This window comes from Columba livia, chromosome 10 (genome assembly GCF_036013475.1).
Source record: "Columba livia isolate bColLiv1 breed racing homer chromosome 10, bColLiv1.pat.W.v2, whole genome shotgun sequence".
NCBI classification, from domain to species: Eukaryota; Metazoa; Chordata; class Aves; order Columbiformes; family Columbidae; genus Columba; species Columba livia.
The window spans coordinates 6,034,826-6,053,696 of NC_088611.1; the positions used below are offsets into that span (position 1 = coordinate 6,034,826).

The 18,871-nt window shown below is 47.8% G+C and overlaps 1 protein-coding gene across 13 annotated transcripts in view; it reads left to right on the forward strand.

Annotated features, from left to right (window-relative positions):
- Positions 1-18,871, forward strand: part of DUSP7 (dual specificity phosphatase 7) — a 330,623-nt gene that overhangs the window by 157,390 nt on the left and 154,362 nt on the right. Inside the window, exon 1 of one of the 13 annotated variants that reach the window (XR_010475034.1) lies at positions 1,288-1,302. The exons of 9 other annotated variants lie outside the window; for them this stretch is intronic. The gene's annotated coding sequence lies outside the window, so the exon portion shown is untranslated. Of the gene's footprint in view, positions 1-1,287; positions 1,303-16,387; positions 16,741-18,871 lie in introns of those variants that run through there. 3 more of the 13 variants (XR_010475040.1, XR_010475044.1, XR_010475047.1) reach the window with 3 other exon arrangements.

An 18,871-nucleotide genomic window follows, 5' to 3' on the forward strand; every position in this document is an offset into this window, starting at 1 on the left:
GTGATGGTCATGTCTTGAAGGCCTGGCAAAGGCTGTTTCATGGGACAGTGCGGACACACCAGCACCAGAAACCGGAGTGTTACCTGGGATGCTATGCACTCGGCCACCAAATGGCTTCATGTGATGGGCTGGGAGTCGAGGCAAGGAGGCAGGAGTGATGTAAGGCCATAGGCTTGGGAACTCGGTCGTGTTCCCAAATGGCAAGTGTCTCCCATGGTGCAGGGTCTCCCCATGCTGCTTCTGTTCTTGAGAGCCTTCCAGGTCAGTAGTGACACATGTGCTGGTAACAGCCCTCGATGAGACCCTCTTTGACAGACTTGTTAAGGCCATGCCTTGAAGCCATGTACAAATCTATCATCCTTTGGCAATAAATTATGCACCAGAGAATTGTAGTGTAGGAGAACCAACTCCAAAGGCTGCTGGAGGCTGCCAGCTTGTTGTTGAGAGAGAAATCCCAGCCTGACCTGAAATCCCTGCTCAGGAATCACTTGCTGCCCTAGCGAGTAGGCAGGATCCTACTGAAGTCCTGTTCTGTGTTACACAGAAGGTTATCCAATGCATCTTCCAAAACCGAGTCTTCTAGTTGCTATCAGGGAGTGAAGCCCAGGCTGCCCCAGTCTCCCTGGCTCTGCTTGTTTCCTAGTGAGAGATCTGTGCCCAGTTATGCCGTCAAAGTCCTGTGTGGTCATGGGTCCCTGCTTGGGAATCCAGCAGCTACAGTGGACCGAGCAGCTTATTTGAAATCCCTACACACTGCTCTGTAATTAAGAACAAGAGAGAGTTTTGCTACTATTAGCTTTCATTGACCCACTTTTGTCCCTCCAAATGCTGTTGTGATGCACTAGGTCTCTGAGAAGGCTTGTCATCCTCTCTGGGGAGAGATTAATCTTCATTACTACTTCTGCGTTAGCCTGGCACTCTCCGTTAGTTTCTCATTAATATTGGAGCTGCCAGCTGAGGAAGAAACATTCACAAAGGCATGGTAAGGAAAATACAGGGCTTTCACATGGTATAGTAACGGCCCAGGCTTCGTGGCACAGCCCTGGCCGCTGCAGATGAGCTGGTAGCAGCAAATGATGGTCATGGATAGTGCTGGATTTGCAGCAGGTCATGTTAAACCGTATTGGTTTTGTTCCTCTTTTCACCTAGACTGGTGTCTCCCTTGGTTGTCTCATCCACATGTTGCTTCTAGTCATTGGAGATTCTGTGTCCTGCATTGGCTGAGTTTCAACTCCTCCTGTCCCAGAAGAGCCCTCTTAGCTCCATGGAAGGATGTCGCTGTAACACTGGGGACTAATTGAGGTACGAGCCCAGATTTCCTAAGTCCTATTAAACAGGATGCAACCCTGTGGATGAGAGGGGAGGGATCAGGGCACACACCCAGGATGAGAGCGGAGGAATCCAGCCGAGACTGCCTCACAGATGTTTTACCTAAGTAAGGAGCAAGTGGAGACCCTCCAGCAGGTAGCCTTAAAAGTAAATTCCAGCAGATGTTTAACAAAAGAGAGGTCAGCACCAATAAATCACATTATTTTGCTGCTCTGTGACCTCCTTGTGGGGTCTAAATTAGCAGAGGAGCTTCAGTTAGTTTCCCCTAATACACTCATGGTGTTGCAAAAGTTTTCTTGGCTGTTGTCTGTGCTGTGAGAACACCACTGGAATAACGGAGTGGTGTTTGTTGTGAGTCCCAGCTGTGGGTCACAGAGGGCTTCTGCTCCACCAAAGGGCTCCCCCTTACAGCCCTTCTGCAGCGCCCTCAAATGAATAATTTCTAGTGACTTACCTGGAGCCGGTGAGTAAGTCAGTGGACAAGCCAAGAGGCCAGGTCTTCTGACTCCCAGGGCTGTCTGATGTACTCGGCTCTAGGCTTTGGAGAGCAGAGCACATTGCTGGAGTCCCCTGAAGTGGTGTGACAGATGTAGAAGTGCAGCACAACTGTTCTCTTGCAGCTACTTCAGGGTCCCATGAATCATTATCTAGAAATGATCGATTTCTTTACAAATGCTGCAAATGAGACCCATATCAGGGTTACAGCAGTCTGTTGTGATGCTGTGTTGAGTTTCTTTGAAAGCCTGAGGTCCTGAATCAAGGGATTGTCTCTTTTCAAAAGCACATCATGGTTGCTGAAAGAACCTGCTAAATGCAGGCTTCAAAATTCAAAAGGAAACAAGGAGAAACAAAACCAGGTATTTAAAACAAGCAAACAAAAGCTCCAAACAACCATTGCTTTTTTGTATGCATTTGGAATGTTTGGGACTGTTAGTAATGTTGCTGGTAGAGGCTGCCCTGTGAATTTGTGAATGGATTACAAGTGTCAGTGGCTGGCGAGACTGGCTGTGGTGGATCTGACTCACCCAGTAGCCTTGGCATATGGTGGCCCTGTCCCTTAGGTGGGACCAGAAGAGATATGGAGCAAAGGACCTGTGCAGGTGGGAGCGTGAGGGGGCCCACCTGTGTTACCCAGGGCTGTGCTTCAGATTGGGACCTTTTATTTTGGGCAGCAAAGGTCAACACCCCTGGCTAAGTACTGAAACATGAGGCCGCTTTCACTCAGGGACTGGAATGAAGGTAAGCTGTAAAATGCTCATGGATCTTATTTACGTGCTTGGGAAGATGAAGGTTATGAAAATATAGGTACTCCCTTCCTAAAGTGCTTGTAGCGTGAAGAGTGTAACACCTCAACACCAGTTAGACTGGGGTAATGCAGGAAAGATGGGAAGGGAATTAACTAGATGTGATGCTTTAAATGTGTCTCGGTGTCACTGGCAGTAACTTGCCTCAGGTGGAACAAGGACCTGGACAGCGGGAAGAAGCAGGTTGCAAGAGAAATGTAGCAACTGCTTGGTCAGCTGGGCTGAGGAAGCTCAAAAATGTGAGAAGTGCCTGTGTAAATGTGGGACGTGTTGCCTGCAGGGGAACCTGGATGGAACTGAATCCAGTTTTAAGCTATTTCCTCCTTCCTTCACCTGTTTGGAGTGCCCCAGGTCTTCGCAGTTGCTTTGTAAAGTTGTCCTTGGTGTGAGTACTTGGGACTTTTTGGGATGTGCAAACACAATCTTCAAATCTATTGCTCGGATTCAAAGTTTCGGTGTTCAAACACATCAGCTACATGGTATGTTCCTAATCTCCAAGTGGGTGAGGGTAGCTCTGATGATCAAGTTGGAGAGGTAAATACTCAACACTACATATTTCAATGATACTTTGAACAAAGAGCTAAAAAATGTGGTTTATTGTCTCAGTAAACACTTCTGCCAGGGAACATATTTGCTAGATTGTTAGCGAAAAGCTAGACCTGAAAGGATGTGAGCTCACTCCAAGGTAATTTTCTTTACACATTTCAAATACATGATTGCAAATAATTCTGCTTTCTGCTCTCTGTGCCCCAGTGGAAGCTGTGTGTTAACCAGGGAAAAGGTGGCTCCTGCCAGACTCAAAGTTTAACTTCTGTCTTAGCATAAGCTGGAGCACTGGAATCATTCGGGCTGGGCTTAGGAAGACAAGGCCTTTTTCCTATGGAAAATGGAGCTTTTGCAGTGGTAGCGTGCTGTCCAGGACTCTGACGGCAGCTTGGAATGCTGCTGCAGTGCTCGGTGGGAATTTTGGGGGAACCTTTTGTCAGCCACAGTTCCCATGGTCCCATCCGTACTTTCCCTATTCAAACCTGCTGCAATGGAAAACTTATGATCACGCCTACCTATTGGTGGTATTGTATTCATTACTGTAGCATCCTAAGCTGTTGGTCATCAAATGCAGCCAGTATTGGTCATTGCAGGTATTCTTCCTTCACCCTAATGGCGTAACGGTTGGACATTATAAAAACAATAATAATCCCTCGGTGAAATGAAATAGCTGGAAGGGGTAGAAACGGCACTGGCAGAGGAGATGCTGGAATGAGGACGTGTCAGGTGTGGGGTGTTGAGATCCCGGATGGAGGTGTGGAAAGAGCAGAGCTGCTACATCTCCTGGCTGCAGCGGCTGAAGATTAGGTAAAGGCAGCGAGTGCCAGAAACGTCTAGCCAAGGTGGAAAACTTATTACAAATACCACGGGGTGCGGGGGAAGAAAGGGAGAAGAAAGAAGAGCAAAAGAAGGCAGTAGATTGCACGATTATACACTGTCTAGGGAAGACAGGTAGAGATTGTGTAATTCTCGGGACAAACTCTACATGAGGCAATTATGTGTTCAGTTAGGTGCACTATGCTAGGATTTTTCTTTTTTTTTAAAGGGTTGAATGCTCCAAAAAAGTGTGGAAGAGGGTAGTGAAGTGCTGAGCAGAAAATCTTTTTTTATATCTTTTTATGTAGCGTATAGTGGGGGAGAAAGAGACAGCAGAGAAAAGGATGCGTTTGACACGTGTCAGAGGTATCAACAGCTCCAGTGACAATTTTAAGGAAATTAAATGGAAATTAAAGGGAAGCATTTTAGAGCAGAAGTCCCAAAAGCACTTAAAAATACGGAACATCAGAAAAGCTCAGCATCTGTCAGCAGTGGGGGATCAGCTCTGTCCATGGCAAGCATGCCAAGCTCAGAGGGCCAAGCCTGTGCCAGCTGTTCAGGACCGGGGCTCAGTCTGATGTACATCAAAAGCTGTGCCAGGGTGCAGGAGAACTTCTAGGCCAAACCAGCTCCTTCCAACAGGTGCAAGCTCTGAAATTCCAGCATCATCTGGGGATGAAGAGACAGAGTTGGGACTCTTGGGTACTGATTTATCAGCCTCGTGGCTTCTCTAATTCTTCAGCTCAGCTGGCCAGAGAAGTTCATAAGATCGTAATGGTTTCATGGAGCTTGCCTCCTCTTTGACCTCTCCCTTTGCTTGCTCCAGTTGAGCATGGAGTGGACCCAGCCGCTGGTTGTGCTTTTCACCCTCCCCTTAGAGTGTCTTAAAGGGGGTCAGGCTTTTTGCTGCTTTTCTCAGCTGCCGCTCTTGGTGCGCACTGTGCTATCGGGAAGGACGGTACCACAAGCAGGTGTGTTATTAAGCAACTGGAACCAAGAGTTTGCCAGCACAGCTTGACTTCCTTATTTTGGTTTCTCATGGTCTTGCAAGACCGTGTAACATGGAGTGCTGGGTATGCCCAGTGGTCTTCCGCTAAAAATCAAGCAACACTTGGCTGTCATCACTTAGCCATAACACTGTGTGGCCTCTCTTTCCTCAGGAATGTGCTTTATTTCATTTCTCTCCTCACTCTCATTTCAGTCTGCCCATCTCATGGGTGTTTTCATCCTTCTCAGTTCTACCACACCAGCAACAGAAGCAGGCATGATATGACACCACTGTCACTTCTTTTGGACTCCCACTGCCTACGTGATCCAGAATATCAGGCAACCTGTGTAGCCTGACACATGGAGGACTCACAGAGACGCACCCATTGTCTAAGCAGGAGAACAGCAAATGCGTTCTGTAAGGAAGCGAGAGAAGAAAAGACACTAGCATCGTTTTCATTTCCTCAGGAACACATCCCAGAAAAACCCACAAGAGGGTGAGTCATCCACAGAGGGTATTGGCCTCTCTGATTTGCAGCTGCTAGTTGTTAATTCTAATAATTTAATTTACTAGACAAATAAAATAAAAGAAAGAAGGAATTACCAGATAGGATGCATTGCCATCGTCTCTCTGCAGGATTCTTCCTTTCCAGCATGGATGCAATGAGATTGGCTGTTGGATCTCAGGTCTTTGAGCTATGAGTTGGTCATGCACAGGTGATGTTCAGCACCCCACTAATCCCCCCGCCCCCCACCGTCCCGAGATCGCATGACACGTGTGTTTCTGCAAGACATTCGCACCAGGGTCTGGGCGCAGCGTGGAGGATTTTCAGCACCTTCTGTGTAGATGGGATGCGGCACACACAAAGGACAGCCAAGACAACAAAATTGGGAAAATTCTACCTGAATTTAGGACCTTCAAAGGCATGTCAGGATTATGCATTAGAGCACCAATGAGAGGCACAGGCTCTAAAACAATCCCACATGAGCTGAATAATAAGTGCTCCAGTAGGATCCTTTTGGACATTGCAGTGATAATATTGGCATCATCACTCCCACCGTGTCTGCACTTAACAGTTGTCACATTCAAGCCTCCTTACATTCATTAATGTCCAGGTCCTGCCTGACACCACACCAACGGCTGCAAACATGACAGCAGAGCAGGCTAGATGACGGTTTTGCAGGAGGAACTTCAATCACATCCTATCCTATCATCCCTTACCATCACCATTTTCTTTTCTAGATCTGAATAATGTCTTTTCCAACTTGCTCTCGTTTTCTATGACAGCACTGTTGGTGCTACCAGAAATAACAGCAGTAGGTCAGAGAGCAATGTCATACTGATCTTTTTACAACCTGATCACCACTGCCATGCGAGCACCAGGATTTCCATCGTGCTGAAGCCCCTGAAAATATTCAGTACCTTCAGATGGAACAAAAACACCTCAATCTACAAAGAAAAAGTCCGGACAAGGCAAGAGGCTGTCCATTCCAATTCCTACGTACAATAAAGAGAAAGAGCAGAACCTGATTCAATATCCTATGCAAAGTACAGGATCAGCTTTACTGACAAGAGAGTATAGTCCAGGGGACAATTCGTACAAAGTGCAATTCCCATACTAGGGAAACAGGCATTTGCAGTGTCACAGGCTGACTGCTGGCATGTGCTGGACTGAAAGAGGACCAGACCTGTGGAAACATGAACACTCTTAGTAAAATACCATTTTATTGGAAAGCTATAAGACCCTCTTTATCTTCCACTGCTCTCCTTGTGGATAAAAGGAAATGGCTTTCTAAACACAATTTAAAGTTGGAATGCAATGTCCCTATTCCCCTGCCCCCTCCAACTCACTTAATTGAAATAAAATACAAACTACTTTACTCACACTAGTGTTTGAGAGCCAAGGACTGCTTTGTGGCTAAGACAGATTTGGCCAACGGTCTCTTTCAGTTCCAGCACTGCCAGCAGCAGCCTGTGACACTGGCAAATGCTGTTTCCCTAGTATGGGAATGCACTTTTGTACGAATTTCCCTGGACTATACTCTCATGTCATTAAAGCTGATCCTGTACTTTGCATATGATATTGAATCAGGTTCTGCTCTTTCTCTTTATTGTACGTAAGGAATTGGAATGGCAGCCTCTTGCCTTGTCCGGCTTTTCTTTGTAGATTTAGGTGTTAATGTCCATCTGAAGGTACTGAATATTTCCAGGGGCTTCAGCACTAGGAAATCCTGGTGCTCTCATGGCCGTGGTGATCAGGTTGTAAAAAGATGCCAGTATGACATTGCTCTCTGACCTACTGCTGTTATTTCTGGTAGCACCAACAGTGCTGTCAGAGAAAACGAGAGCAAGTGGAAAAGACATTATTCAGTCTAGAAAGAAAATGGTGATGGTCAGGGATGATAGGAAAGGAGTGATTGAAGTTCCTCCTGCAAAACCTCTCCTAGCCTGCTCTGCTGTCATGTTTGCAGCCTTGGTGTGGTGTCAGGCAGGACCTGGACATTAATGAATGTAAGGAGGCTTGAATGTGACAACTGTTAATTGCAGACAACTGTGGGAGTGATGATGCCAAGATTATCACTGCAATGCCAAAAGGATCCAACTGGAGCACTTAAAATTCAGTCATGTGGGATTGTGTTTAGAGCCTGTTCTCACCTCTCATGGTGGCTCTATGCAAATCCTGCTGGACTATCATCACTCCTCAAAACTAGACATGCTTTTGAAGGTCCTAAATTCAGGTAGAATTTTCCAATTTTTTCCTGTCTAAACACTGGTTGTCTCTGGCTGGTCCTTTTGTGTGCTCGCATCCCATCTTACACAGAAGGGTGCTGAAAATCCTCCACGCTGTGCCCAGACCCTGTGCCGAATGGCCTTGCAGGTCACATCGTCCCTGCCTGGCTGGGGAGCTGCAGCAGCTGCTGCCGACCTCTCTTGCCAGTGGCATGGCTGGGGAAGCTCAGCCATGGGCTTTGAAATATCTATTCAGGCCACCACTCATTCCAAAAAATGCTGTTTTCTGATGGGAGTAAATCAATGGATAAAAATCCCTCCATTCTGGCTGATACTAAATGTAACATGTTTTTATGTTTCTGTTGGCCTCAACGTTTTATGTAGTTCCTGTGGAATGTTTGCATGAGGTAGAATTGCACCAGTTGTCTCTTCCCTTAAAATGCTCACCTGCTTCTGCAGGAGCTGGTGCCGGGCAGTAGAAGACAGTAGATAGACCAGGGGAACACCTCATGCAGGGATTTCATCAGCCTTACATTTTGTTAATCCTCTGGGACTTGAATGAGAACATGAAGAGACACCAAGACTTGAGGTTAGAGTGAAGCTCAAGGGACAAGTTCAGCCTCTGCCTGAATCAAGTTGCGGCTCCCTTTGTCTGCCCTCGGGTAAACCTGCACGGGAGTTCAAAGACTGTAAACATTGTTCAAGAAAAGGCAATAGCCTGGAGCTGTGTGTCCACTACACACAGAGTATCCAGTGGGGAACTGTAGGATCTGATGCCTCTTCAGGCTATGGTGGAAGAACAGAGCCATCCTGTTTGCCCACCAACGTGGTAGGTCCAGCTGCTCTGTGGTACCACCAGGCTCTTGCCATAGAGATGCCTTCTTCTGAGTTCCGCAGAACTGCACCAGGGCCAAGCTGTGGTCATAACAGTGGTGCTGCTGCTTTACAGAGCCAGTGCTGCAGGCCAAAGTGCTCAACAGTGAAAATATCAGACTAGATTTTTCCACAGTAGCATCCTGCTTAACAAGATCCTGGCTGCCTTGTTTCAGGGAGGGGACAGCAGTGTTGGGGCTGCGTGTGCTGGGGTGCAGGGACAGTGCAGTCACAGGGTGAGGCTCAGCCCCTCTGTCCTCACCTGTCTGGAGTTTACCTCTCAGGTCTCCTGGAACGCACTGAGAAGAGCCCTTGTTCCCTGTGGTCCTCACATCTTCCAGTCAAGAGTCTGAAGAGCACTCCTCCACCTCTCCAGCAGGATGGGTACTGCTAGACTGACCTCACTTGAAGCCACTTCATCCCTTGCCAAAGCTGCTGCTGCCCATGGGGTCACCTCAGCAGACTGACACTTTCTCTTGAACTTCTGTGTTCCTAGGTGACTTCTCCCGGAGAGATTTGGGCCTGTTGCCTGAGACAAGTGCATGAGTGAGTTGAACAGGCTGCCCTAACTCGTGTCAGAGATATCCTTCTGCTTTGTGTGCAAAGGACGCTGAGGGGTGGTTTACCAGCTCCAGCCTCTCTGCTTCCTCTGCAAGAGAGGAATATCCATGCAAAGGGGAATGTGGCACCATTTTCTTCTCATAAGAGACATTCAGATCTAGTGCAGCACAGTAAACTACAATTATTTTGTGGATCAAGAGCCCACAGCCCTGTTATGGGACACACAATGACCCTTTGGAGTCAGCATAACTGAGGGTGGAGGTGGGTAACTTGAAGGAGTCACAAACTGTAGCTAGCACAGAGCAGTGCGGACAATACTGAGGTGCTTCTGCATACTTGTGTTTCTCCTGAAGATGGTATGAGCTCTTCAAAGTGGATGCCAAGATGTGGTGCCTGCTTTGCTGATGGTGCAGGGGACAGCAGGGAAGGCTTTGTCTTTGAAAAGAGGGTCTCTCTGAGAATTGCTTTGAGTGTTTTCTTCCCCAGACAGAGATGCTGGGACTGGAGACCCAGAGTTATATGAAGCAAATCTTGAAAAGCTTTCTCAAATTTGGTAAACCAAGCAGGCACAAATTAAACTAATTTGTGATTCTGGTGAGAGCGAGCTTTGTGAAACATGAATAGCGAGTCTACTTTTCTGGCTTGTGGCATGTTGTGGGGGTGGTTTGAACTGTGTGCTGCTCTGAGTCAGGCATCAGATGTCTCCAATGAGCAGATAAGCTGCTGCACGGTGAGCTGGTGCTGTGGAGGTGCTGGTCGTGGTGTCTCTCATAGACCATTTCCATGGGGGCAGAAGCAACCCACTACATACATTAGGACAATTGTATGCTCAGTCTGGATAAACAGTTTGCCTTTAACCTCGGAGATCTGATTCAAACCCATCAGAAAGTGACAGAAGTTTCCCAGGGATTTAGGTTGGACCTGGCTGCTGTTAACTGCAAGCTGGGACAAATGATGGCCCAACAACCCTGACAGTGAAAGCTGGACAGTGTGGTGTCTCTGGGCTTTTCAAGGGTCTTTTCATATGGAGTGATCTCTTCTGTAGCTGGGGAGTCCTTGCAGGCTGCCTTGTATTATGAGTTTAGTCCATCTGAGCAACTTTGTCACTGTGTCAGCAGTTCTTGTGAGATGGGCCTGCTGGCTTCCGTGCTTGATACCGCTGTCACGGAGGGTTTGATGCAAATGAAACAAAAAGGGTGAAAGTCGTGCTCCAAAGAGCTGTAAAGTGTGCAGCCCTGTCTCCTCCTCCAAATACCAGTGGGCTGCATCCACTGCCTTCACCTGCCCAGGCTCCTGGTGGGTCGTGGGGCTGTCACCCCTTCCTGGCTGTGTGCATGGGGTGACCACTTGCTGGGTGACCCTTGGGGTGTGGGGAAGGAATTTCTCCACCCATATGCCCTTATTTCTGTGTTTTGCTTCAGGCTTGGTCTCCCATGGCAACTTAGGCTTAAACACCTGGTGCTGAAAGTTATGGGGAAATCTGTCTCCCATCCAGACAGTTAACTTGACTGTGTTTGCCTTAAACGTCCTTTTAATGTTTTCTGTTAACAGTTCTAGCCCAAGGTAATATCTGTAACTCAAATTTATTCCCAAGTAATTACTTGGTGCTGATATTTTGGTCATCCACAGCCTTTTAATTGAAAGCCTTAGCAGTATTATTGCTCAGTTCCCTGGTATCTCGACGACTGTGCTGTGTCCTCACGAGCTCCCCATCAGAGCCTCTCTCGCAGTGGGCTGGGCTCAGCTCAGCGGGCGGCTGGGCTCAGCTCAGCGGGCGGCTGTCTCACCAAGAGCTGGAGCTGGGCTTTCAGCTGCCACGCTGATCCAAGCGCTCGCCTTTGGCAGAGGCACAGCCTGTTTCTAAAATTGTCTCCAGGATAGTTTGCATGGGTTTGCGTGTCCCAGATGGACGAGCCGGGTGGTATTTTATATGGTGTCACTGTTTGTTTAGCTAATGAAGTAGGGAAAAACGGAGAGGCTGGGATCCTTGGCTCTGTGAAACAGCTGTCAACAAGCAGCCCTGAGAGAGCGGAGGAGCAGGGACCTCGCAGCCAGGGCACCGAACTGGGGCTCTGAGGGATGGTTTTGATTCCTGACTCAACGCAGTCATGGATGAGATGCAGAAAAGGATGCCTCAGCCCAAGAGGAGGAGGGAGCTGCTGGGAGCTGCGTGCTTTTGCTGGTTCTCTCCCAGGGAGCAATTGCTGCGGTGGAGGCAGCTTTTCTCTGCCGCTGCCAGCCCAGAGCGAACGTGAACTGCTTCTGCAAACGTTTCCAAAGTCTTCCTCTGGAAGAACTTGCCCACAAAAGGGAGGTTTCCCTCCGTCGAGGCTTGTGTCCCACCATGTAATGCAGGGCAGTCCCTTTGGTTGTTTTTATCTGGTGCTGAGGAGATCAGTGAAAGCTCCTGCCTGAAGGAGCATTGCTGGAGAGCAGAAAGCACAAGGAAAACAATCAAACCTCTTCCTGCATCCCCCCTTTTAGCTGGCCATTTCGACTTCAGACGCAAGCTGCCATCGTTTCCACATGGAGCAGCCACATGAAAAGCACCACTAGACAGTTCTCTGAGTTTCTCAACGAGAAACACAGCAGCTAAATATATTTAATCTGTGGGTATTGTTCATCTTGGCTTTCATTTCCTGTTCTCAAAAGGTTTAGGAATTTAAACCCATGAATCATTACTGGAGCTGTTAATGCTTGGAGCCATTTTCAGAAATGGAGATAAAGGAACTGATATTAATACCAGCTTAGTGTGAATTCAGCCAGAACTGCTCTGTGAGAAGTTCACTGCCATCCCAGAGATATCACTTGGTTTCTAACCCTGACAAAAGCTACCAAGAAGGGGGTAGGTGGATGAGATCATTCTCCTCCAGGTAAATCAGATGCTTCCATTTCAAATTTTTTTTAAAAAAATCTCTCTGGCAGGGTACAGGCCTCATCATCCCCATCTGGAGACCTCTAGAGCACTGTACTGTTCTTCTGTTTCCAAAATTGCAGCATCTGTTCAAGCAGTGACTTTTTCAGAGGGTAGTCGTCAGATTTCTTTGGAGCTGGAGGTCATGCACTTGCTCATACTGAATAAACAATTGGAAGAAAACTTTGCTCAGTTCCATCTAGCTGGGATTTGGGGTTCTTGCTTTTATACTTGCAGGAAGGAAGCATCCTCACGAAGTATTGACCTTACCAGGCTCCCAGATACTGCAGGTCCAGCCATGAGATGCTTCAGTGGAGGATGTGGCTTCCATTTCTGTGGAAACTGAACATGACTTAGAGCAAATCAAGTAATTATCTTCTATCAAGAGCCTGGTTTGGCTGTAAGACCATGCCAGGTCTCCCTTGACTCATCTGGGATTGAACTCTGAAGATCAAAATGAAAGTCCAAGAGAATTTCTAGAAAAGTCTTGACTAATGATTGTAGTCAGAAGTGAAATGAAAACTATGTGGGAACTGGTTGGTTGGTTTTGTTTTGTTTTGTTTTGTTTTCACATTGACTGGATTTTAGTTCTGGAACATTGTAGAAGTAGAGAATTATTCAGACTTCTAGAGGTCTTCTGGTCTAAACTCCTACTCACAGCTGGGCCAACTGCCTGTTTGATAGTGTTGGAAGATATGATTGTGTAGAAGCAGCTGCCTCTTCCTCTCTTCTTTGGGTAGCACAGAAGCAGAGGAACTATGAGACAGCTGCAGGATCTGGGTACGCCACAGAGATAGAAAACATTTGGAAGGAACAAGCATGGTCCTCCTTAGCAGGCCTTGCTCTAATGATTGCTCTTTTCAGGAAGGAGGGGAAATGATGTGGTCTCTCACATTTTCCTCTGCTTCCCCCAGGAAATGGAAGGCCCTGGTGTAGAGGAGGTGGTCCTGCTTCATGTTGCTCCATGCACGGGTGGTGTGCTGGAGAGGTGCTGCTAATTGGGATGGGGGTTGGTTTCTGTGTGTGTTCATACCTTGACGGAGAGTCCTTGCTGTCGAACAAGCATTTGGTGGAAGGAAGGGTGGGGAGGGAGGGCACGAAGCACAGCTGAAGCGTGGCAGCTCAGGAATGTGCTGGCTTGCAAAGGTGCTGGATGTGCAGCGATGCTGCACCGAGTCACTCGTCCTAATGGCGATAGAACCGCAGCAGTTCAGTGCCAGGTGAAAGCAGCACCCTGTTTGGGAAGAACTGTGCTGTTTGCTTATATACATGAAAATGTAGCTGAGCTCTAATGAGAAATGGAGACATTCCTACAAGTACAGCTGTAATCTACATTTTTCTCCTCTAAAACTCTATCTTTAAAATGTGTTAGGCTCCTACAAAGCCAAATGCTAAGAAATGCATGCCCTGATAGCCTGCAGCTTCCAGTACCAAAACTGATGTCCGAGTCTGAATACCTGGTGGTGTTCAGACTGATCGCTGCAGCTCTCCTTTCACCAAAGGGCCCGTGAGCCCATTCTGGGCAGTCTGGATTCATTCTGAACATGCACAGCAGAGCCCCATGGTGTGGTTGCTCTCAGTGAGCTGCTTATAAGGAAAAGGTCTCTGTCCCCTTCTCACCTCTGTTCTCCATCACCCTTTAGCTCGAGTCTCCGAGGCTGCAGCCTGTGACCACATCTCTTCCTTTCACAGAGCACTCTGAAGCCACTCCTGCTCCTGGAACAAGCACTTCTGGAGCCAGAAAGCATCAGGCTCTGTCTGAGCCTCTGGGGTTGTCTCTCCATCTGTTTGTTTAATGACGCGCAGCAGCCTCATCTCTGACTTTGCACCCTCAGGACAATAATCCACTCTGATGTTCAGGCCAGCCAGCTATTCTTCTGAGCTGAGACTGCAGCTGGTGCACTGTAGGTCAGCGACAGTTTAAAATTCTTTTTCTGAATTGTTCTATGGCTCAAAACGTTGCTCTGAGATCTGCAAGATACACAGAAAACTTGCACAAGTTTCTTTGCCTGTTTTCTGCTGAAGGATTAGGTGGCCCTCAAAATCCACATAGACTTACTTGATCTGGTGGGGAGGACACCAGCTTGAAGGCTGGGAGCTGAGGGCTTTTGTGTAGCTCTGATGTGCAGCCTTGGCCGAGCATCTTGCTCTCTTTTCTCCCCTCGCTGCTGGTGTAGCATGAACTGCTCAGATCCTTTGAGATAGGACAGAGACGTGACTGTTTGCAGAGTTGTTGCCGTTCCATAAAGCCGAATGCAGCTTCACAATGATGGTGGTTGCAGCAGTGCTAATTTTTTAAAAGCTTATTACACAGTTTTGTGAAGCAGTGAGAGGTGTCTTGCTGTCACTTACAATCCAGAACCACCAAGATCAGGACATATCTATGGCAAAATGGACCTGCTGGGGCAGTGTTGGAGCTGCCCTGTATCCTATGAACACTGTGTGGTTAATAGAGCAAGGAGGAAAAAGAAAAAAAAGAAATTAAAAAACCCCACCAAATAACTGAAAGGGTAGACTAGCTTGAGCTAAACCACTTTGTAGCAAACACCTAGAAGCACCCATACCTGGGATAAAGGGGGAAGCAGGTGAGCACAAGCAGGGCAGTAGTGCCAAATGATGTCTGAAGGGATTTAGCCCCTGAAATCACTGAGTGAGAGTGGCAAAGCTTTAGGGAAGAGCAACCTCAATAAAATGCTGGTTTCAAAGTCCTCCTTTGTTCTAACTGCTTGGTTCCTGTGGTCTTTTGTGTGAGAAAGTGGCCTGGTTCCTCTCTGTGCAGAAGCTCAGGTGTCAGAAGAGTGCCAGGGACTGCCTGGGGATGCCCAGGTGGTGCTGCTCAGAGCGAAATATCCGCCAAGAAGGGAAACTCTGCCAGGGGTACGCTGCGGCTTTAGTGCCCCATTAAATGAAGAGGAACAGTTCTGGAATAGAATGAGGAAAATGTTTGACTTTCGCACAATCCATTACTAGCGCTTTCCTTTTGTTTCAGAGGTGGAGTTCGTGTGGGGTAATTCCAGCTTGTTGCAACCCACATCACGTTTCATAGGCAGACCAAGGCGGTTACCCAAATAGTCCAGTTCCGTGCACAAGTCCTTGTACAAAATGGGGTCCTGCTCTGCCGTGTGCAGTCCTGGGCACTATGAGCAATACTTTCTGAAGCAGGTGTTGTGACCCCAAGGGTTTTTGCAAGCTCTAGGTGGTCTTGGCTCACCATGGGACCAGGAGAAGATGCTTCAGGGACCATAGAGAATGAGCACAGGGCTGGGAGTGGCGGAGGTAGCTACTCTACCTGCCAAGCCTTTGAGAAACTCAGACCAGCCAGATATGCACATCTGAACATCTGCAGTGGCTGGCAAAGGCAATGCAAGGCTGGAGGAAATGCAGACCCCGAGTTACAGGGGCGGATGGTGTGGAGGGGCAGGGGAAAGCCGCAGCTGGGATGTGCAGGCATCCTGCTCCAGGGCGAGGGCTCAGCAGCAATTTCTTTTTCAGAGCCAGCCCTGACCCAGCGTGGTGCTGAGCACAGTGGGGACCGTTCGTGCAAAGTTGCCAACAGCGCATTAACAAAAGCCCTAACAAAGAACTGAGCGGACTTACCGTTCACTGAGGAGCCGCAGCGCTGCTGAAAGCACCCTGCATGAAATACACAGATGGGAGCACGTGTCTGTGGGCACCCACCCGTGTAACTGGGGCTGTGTGCCTGGGGTGGGCTGGCCTGCTTGGGTCTGGTGTCTGGGCAGGCTTCAGTACAAAAGGTTCTCTTGATTTGCTTGAGTCTGTATTTAACACAACAAGGTCAAATACTCCTAAAACCAGGAGTTATTTTGAGAGCGATTTTGGATGCTTGAGTTGATTCCATTGAGCGGGATCTGATTTGTTGATTTTGATTTTTGTTTGTTTGTTTAAATTAAAGTGAATGCTTAACATAAGCTTGAACATTTTAAGATGCTTCCCGTAGGGTATCAGTAATTGATGATGAAAGTCAGAGCTATTGAAGTCTTTCCCCACTGTACCTTTGTGAAGGAATCTCAGAGCTCTGGAAAAAGCAGGACGGCGCTTGCTTACAATGTCTATGGAGTGGGAAGGGCTGTGCGTGCGTGGGAACCCTTCCGTGTCCATAGCACAGCATCTTACGGAGTTTGTCCATCAGCAGACTGTGCAATCAGCCTTTCAGATTACCCCATTTGCATCCCAGTAATAGCGGAACAAAGCAGTTTTCTCTATTATAAAAATATTCCTCTGCTCCGCCTTATTCAGAGGTGTTCAGGAAATCTGGCTCCTTCTCCTCCTCTCCCCTGCTCCCCCAAAGCGCTTTTCTTTCTCCAAAAGCAGCGTGTTGTGTCTTTCTCTAGCCCTGGCAGATGGATTTGGATGATTGTATGTGCTGAGGGTTATTGCAGCTACCTGCTATTTTAGCAGGAAAAGCCCCCGCGTGCAGAAGAGAACAAAGCCCGAGGATTCCCAAGGTCTCCATTGATGCAGAAAGCACCGAGCAGAGCATGAAAGAGATGACAGAAGCACAGCGAGATCCTCCTCCATCCCTCCCCCTTCCTCGCCCTCCAATTCAAGGAGCAGAGGCTGGTTTGTGAATGAGGAGCCGCAGCTCGTTCAGACGGAACAAATAACCGATAAAGGCGCACAGTAGCCACTCCTCGCAAGCCCAAGTCGGAAACGAAAAGGTAGCAGTTCTCAAGAGGGGACTTATTTCCCAGTGAGTCATTGGTGCATGACAGATGGAAGGAACTAATAAAATATTGCAGACTTTCAGAGCTTTGATCTTCCTGGTTGTTGGTTGGGCTTTTTTGCCCCCCCCCCACCTTCTTCCCAAGGGTGCGGGCTATGTTGAAATGAATAGGGTGGAAATCTCATTTGGAAAAGGCTACTCTGGCAGTCATGGCTTGTGGAGAGAAGGTCAGAAGCCCCAGTCCAGCCCCATGCTTTGGTGCATGCTGGATTTTAGCCCCAGAGTGGTTTTGTAGCCTTTGAAGCACCTGTACCCCCTCCTGTTCTGTTGATGCTTGTGTGTCTTTCATCTCGTTTGTAGGTCTGTTGGAGCTGGGGTGGGACAAGAACAGGCATTTTGCAACTTTGCGCTTATTTTGCAGGTTCTGGGCTATGTGCAAGAAAGAGTAAAATGCATTTCTGGGTCACATGGTCTCGTCTGCTAATTTCTGTTCCAACTGCTGGAGTTCATGGAGACCCAGCAGCCCTGAGCTGGAACCCGCAGCAGCCACCAGCTTTGAGTTTATTTTTGTCTTACTGTGGCTAACCCTTAGGGTGAATAAGTTTCAGTTTTGTCTCTGGGGCTGTGATGCAGAGAAATTTGTTTTCTTTATGGAGCAAGCACTGCGGTAAGAGCCCCAGCACTGGGGCTTGAATGCCAAGAGCACAAGAGTTGGCTGTGTGCAGTTACCTCCATGGACAGAGTCTTCCTTGATTTCAGGTTGTCTTTCTGCCCTTTTCTGTCAGTCTGGCTGTCACTGCACAGAGGAGGGTTAGCAATTCACATATGGTTGTATTGCTGCATAGGATTGAACTGGGGGTTTTGGTGTTTGGTTTTTGTTTTGATTTGTTTTTTTCTTCCATCTTTGCCTTTAACAAGGGATGTTTGTGAGTGCCTCCCTTGAAAATGCATTTATTTGTTAAATCACATGGTCTGGTTCTGTTCAGAATTGCTACTTTCCTGAGGTCCTGCCATCCCCACATGCCTCTTCTAAGCAGCTGTCCCCCGCTCCATGGCACTGTGACAGCTCTGTCGTGGCCATCACTTGATGCTGCACAAGTGGCTGCCCCACAGCTTGGCCACTGATGGATCTCTTTTTTTCTTATGGACAAGTATTGATCCAGAGCTACATACAGAAGCAACCCAAGTCTGTTAGGGGAGGCAGGAGATGTAGGGAAATCATAGAGTGCTGTGGCTTTTGTTAGAAGATTGTCAAAGAACCTTGTAGAAATGTGGGGCTAGAAACAGGTAAGGACAAAGGATTTTTTTAATGTCAGGGTATGACATTGTAACTCTGGACCCACATGGGGCCTTTCTGTTCCAGATACTGTATTTCACTGTTTTGTCTGCGAATTTATTACATTCCTTGGCTGCTCCCAGGGGCACTTAATCACAAAAACTGGGGGGCTCCGGATTAGGGTGCAGCAGCAAAGCTGCAGCTGTGCAACTATGGAGTCATTTTCAGCTGCGTTACAGATCTTGCTTGCCTGGCTTAATTTTAGCAGAAAGCCCGTGGTTCCTGCTTGCTTTTCATGTCAGGGGTTTTCTAATCTGTTATCCCCTTTGTGGAGCAGGACCCTGGGTGGGTGCAGAAGTCCCGTCCCTGGCCAGGCAGGGCAGACCCCGATGGACGCAGGTGATACCCCGGGCGCTGGGCCGCGAGAGGCCTGCTGGAGTCAGAACTGGTTTGTCTTTCTGGTTTCTATTGCTTAACACTGAGAAAACTGAAAAACTATGAGTTAAAATGGTTCTTCTGTCCTTTAAATTTAAGAGCAAACTAGGGAGGGAGGCCTGTACAGATTGAATGCTTAAAATAATATCTTGGTTTTATTTTTTTTTAACCTGGTTTGCCAAAAACTCTTAGTAAGACTTTTTGCACTGATCTTGGACAGGAAAAACATTGCAAAATACCACATTCTCCTTGGATGATAACATTGCTTCCTGCCCTTCTCTAATACCCGCCGAGCTGTCCTTTTGCCTCAATTCCTGGGATTACTTTACTCAGATGTTTGCTTTCTCCACTGGGCTGGACTCTGACACTTCCTACTGGTTTTGGGGGATTGGCTGAAACCACTCCAAGCCTAGAA